The sequence below is a fragment of the Protomyctophum parallelum genome, assembly GCF_964188405.1.
Source record: "Protomyctophum parallelum genome assembly, chromosome: 12".
Classification (NCBI taxonomy): domain Eukaryota; kingdom Metazoa; phylum Chordata; class Actinopteri; order Myctophiformes; family Myctophidae; genus Protomyctophum; species Protomyctophum parallelum.
Genome location: NC_139712.1, coordinates 52,046,762 through 52,051,700, shown reverse-complemented (window position 1 = coordinate 52,051,700; position 4,939 = coordinate 52,046,762).

Below are 4,939 nucleotides of genomic sequence, written 5' to 3'. Positions count from 1 at the left end.
AGACCCTAATATTACACTTTACCCACCCACCTAGACCCTAATATTACACTTTACCCACCCACCTAGACCCTAATATTACACTTTACCCACCCACCTAGACCCTAATATTACACTTTACCCACCCACCTAGACCCTAATATTACACTTTACCCACCCACCTAGACCCTAATATTACACTTTACCCACCCACCTAGACCCTAATATTACACTTTACCCACCCACCTAGACCCTAATATTACAGAGTTTACCCACCCACCTAGACCCTAATATTACACTTTACCCACCCACCTAGACCCTAATATTACAGAGTTTACCCACCCACCTAGACCCTAATATTACACTTTACCCACCCACCTAGACCCTAATATTACACTTTACCCACCCACCTAGACCCTAATATCACAGTTTACCCACCCACCTAGACCCTAATATTACACTTTACCCACCCACCTAGACCCTAATATTACACTTTACCCACCCACCTAGACCCTAATATTACACTTTACCCACCCACCTAGACCCTAATATCAAAGTTTACCCACCCACCTAGACCCTAATATTACAGTTTACCCACCCACCTAGACCCTAATATTACACTTTACCCACCCACCTAGACCCTAATATTACACTTTACCCACCCACCTAGACCCTAATATTACACTTTACCCACCCACCTAGACCCTAATATTACACTTTACCCACCCACCTAGACCCTAATATTACACTTTACCCACCCACCTAGACCCTAATATTACACTTTACCCACCCACCTAGACCCTAATATTACAGTTTACCCACCCACCTAGACCCTAATATTACACTTTACCCACCCACCTAGACCCTAATATTACACTTTACCCACCCACCTAGACCCTAATATTACACTTTACCCACCCACCTAGACCCTAATATTACACTTTACCCACCCACCTAGACCCTAATATTACACTTTACCCACCCACCTAGACCCTAATATTACACTTTACCCACCCACCTAGACCCTAATATTACACTTTACCCACCCACCTAGACCCTAATATTACACTTTACCCACCCACCTAGACCCTAATATTACACTTTACCCACCCACCTAGACCCTAATATTACACTTTACCCACCCACCTAGACCCTAATATTACACTTTACCCACCCACCTAGACCCTAATATTACACTTTACCCACCCACCTAGACCCTAATATTACACTTTACCCACCCACCTAGACCCTAATATTACACTTTACCCACCCACCTAGACCCTAATATTACACTTTACCCACCCACCTAGACCCTAATATTACACTTTACCCACCCACCTAGACCCTAATATTACACTTTACCCACCCACCTAGACCCTAATATTACACTTTACCCACCCACCTAGACCCTAATATTACACTTTACCCACCCACCTAGACCCTAATATTACACTTTACCCACCCACCTAGACCCTAATATTACACTTTACCCACCCACCTAGACCCTAATATTACACTTTACCCACCCACCTAGACCCTAATATTACACTTTACCCACCCACCTAGACCCTAATATTACACTTTACCCACCCACCTAGACCCTAATATTACACTTTACCCACCCACCTAGACCCTAATATTACACTTTACCCACCCACCTAGACCCTAATATTACAGAGTTTACCCACCCACCTAGACCCTAATATTACACTTTACCCACCCACCTAGACCCTAAGATTACAGAGTTTACTCACCCACCTAGACCCTAATATTACACTTTACCCACCCACCTAGACCCTAATATCACAGTTTACCCACCCACCTAGACCCTAATATTACAGAGTTTACTCACCCACCTAGACCCTAATATTACACTTTACCCACCCACCTAGACCCTAATATCAAAGTTTACCCACCCACCTAGACCCTAATATTACAGTTTACCCACCCACCTAGACCCTAATATTACACTTTACCCACCCACCTAGACCCTAATATTACACTTTACCCACCCACCTAGACCCTAATATTACACTTTACCCACCCACCTAGACCCTAATATTACACTTTACCCACCCACCTAGACCCTAATATTACACTTTACCCACCCACCTAGACCCTAATATTACACTTTACCCACCCACCTAGACCCTAATATTACACTTTACCCACCCACCTAGACCCTAATATTACACTTTACCCACCCACCTAGACCCTAATATTACACTTTACCCACCCACCTAGACCCTAATATTACACTTTACCCACCCACCTAGACCCTAATATTACACTTTACCCACCCACCTAGACCCTAATATTACACTTTACCCACCCACCTAGACCCTAATATTACACTTTACCCACCCACCTAGACCCTAATATTACACTTTACCCACCCACCTAGACCCTAATATTACACTTTACCCACCCACCTAGACCCTATGTGGTAAAATCTAAATTTATTTTTTTAATTGAAGTGGACAAGTTTGGCTTTCTTTTGATGCATTATCGCTATAAGAGAACATTTTGCTGTGGGCCCCGAAAAATGTCCTTCCTTCAATGTAAAGTCCATAGCACCAGAAAAATAGGCCTGGCTGGATTCTGTAGCAGCCAATGTGTTAATGCTGAAGAGAGGCTTGTGTTCAAAGGAACCATACCAATAGGTGGCATTCACACCATAATTATTTTAAAACTTTTTTTTAATAACTCAAATTATAATTTCAACATGGAACGTAGATCACCACCAGCACACATTCATAACGTTCACTGCTGCGGTGTTAATTTTGATGTGATCCACCTCCCAATATCAGCGGATGTACTGGGACACTAAAGATTATTCTGCACTTATAGAAGAGAATAAGAGCCCAAGCGTTTCTGCTAAATGTTCACTTGTTTGATCAAGTGTAACTAAGCAATACTTACTTCCGTTTTTTTGTCAGTCTTGATTTTTACATCCAGAACAAGCCCATACTCCTTAAAGATAAATTTGAGTTCATCCACCTTTTCACATTCACTCTTCTTCTGTACGATGCCTCCGATAAACAGTCTGCTTCCCTTCTCTTTATCGGTAATTGTAGTCCATTCGGTAGCGTCATAATCCTTCTTCCCGTGAGACAGGACTGCGGATAAGCGCGTGATGATGGATTCATGGATGGAGAGAAACGTGAAGCAGCTTGCCGTTTCCAAAATCATCGATTTACGTAAGCTGATTAAAAGGTTGTCGGAGATTTCATACGTTTCCTCGGGGTCATATAAACTTTTCTGGTGCAATTCGTGTTGAGTAAGGAATACCTTCGTGATACAACCACGTTCATAGTTATACTCAAATATGATTCTATCCCTGTTAGCTTCCATGTCTTCGTCGATATATCGACTTCTCACCCAACACCACAAGGCATCATTCGCATTGGCTTCGTTTACACTTTTTAAATTAATATTACCAAGGATGTACGCTGTTTGAACAGACAAATACGCCATATGCTTCTGTTTCCTCTTATAAGGATGAATTCCGTAAGGTTTAGGGTATTTTTTGCTGGGTCAAATATTGCCTTTGGGAGCGTTTTGGTTTTGTTCTCATCAAATTCAACATTGCATCCAAAAAAGACCATCAGCTGCAGTCGATGGCGCGGCGGTCCGACATCAGACGATATATCATTTAAATCCCTCAAGTCATTCAGAAGCTTTGGATTTAGTGCCATTTCTGAGAGGGGCCTCTAAGGGGGCGCTAGCCTCGCCGCACCGCTTTGTTTGTCTGTCTGTCCGTCCGAGCACGGAATGTGCTGCTGAGCTGATTGGCTGAGACGGAAGATGATGTATGATGATCAGAGCGCCGCTCACTTCCCCTTCTCCTTCTCGATTAGATTTCAACACGAGGTTTCAGTTGAATCAAATATCTGCTCTTGAGTGGCCGGCTTCTTCGGTGTATTTCTGGCTCCCACGATTTGGTTCAGTACGCCTTTAATTCTATTCCGAACTCCTGGTGATGTCAGTGATGATGTCATCTCTCCACCCATTGAGTTATTGAGGGGCTGTCGTGTAAATTCAACAAGTACACTCATCTAAACTGGACTAAAATAGACAAAGTAACGAAGAGTATAGACGGTAAACTCTTAGACGGTCGGATGAGGAAAATCACGCAGGCAGAGAGATGAGCTGAATATCCATCGATGTATTTATTTGCAGTAAGTCAGACAAAGACAGAGGGCTTTCCGCGGCCCTTGAGTTGAGCCGCGGAGCCCTAGAGCATACCTGACCAGTACGGGCAGCTGCCCCCACAAGCTTAACTCAACATTGTATTTACAGCCATATATATGTGGTCTACAACAGAGGTGTTCCTGGCAGGACAGACGGTATTTTTACATACGAATGTCATTGATATGCAGATAGAGTGACGTATGAGACTGGCCTCTTGGTGGAAACAATAGAGCATGCTACCTTCCTATCACACCTGACCAGCCAAGCCACTTACTATCTAGGATGGCTAGACCCTGCTTTTGAATGACAAAGGCAGGCCTTGCATAGACCAGAGTGACTGCAGACTTTAAGACAGACAGAACACCTTTGTACAAGAACATTTGGTTATAGAATGACGAATTATTGAGGCCATATACGACATAATTCCCCCCTTGACCATCACCATGATGATGGTCACATAAAAATATGGAACAATAATTCTATTATACCCCCCTTGACCCAATCACATGACATACTAAACATAAGAAAAGAACAACGGAAAGTGACACTTTAAAAGTTCCCCAAAAATAATTCCAGGCATATATGAAAATTGACATTTGCACTTTACATTTTAGGATACACAGCTTGTCATAAATGATTTCTCTTTAGCCTCATTTAGCCCTGATAGTTGAATATTACCGCTTTCTTGATATTTAGGACGTCATAACGCATACGTTTATATTGCTTTAAATTCTGCTCTATTAAGGCATGGTTGCTTACCTTAACAGGC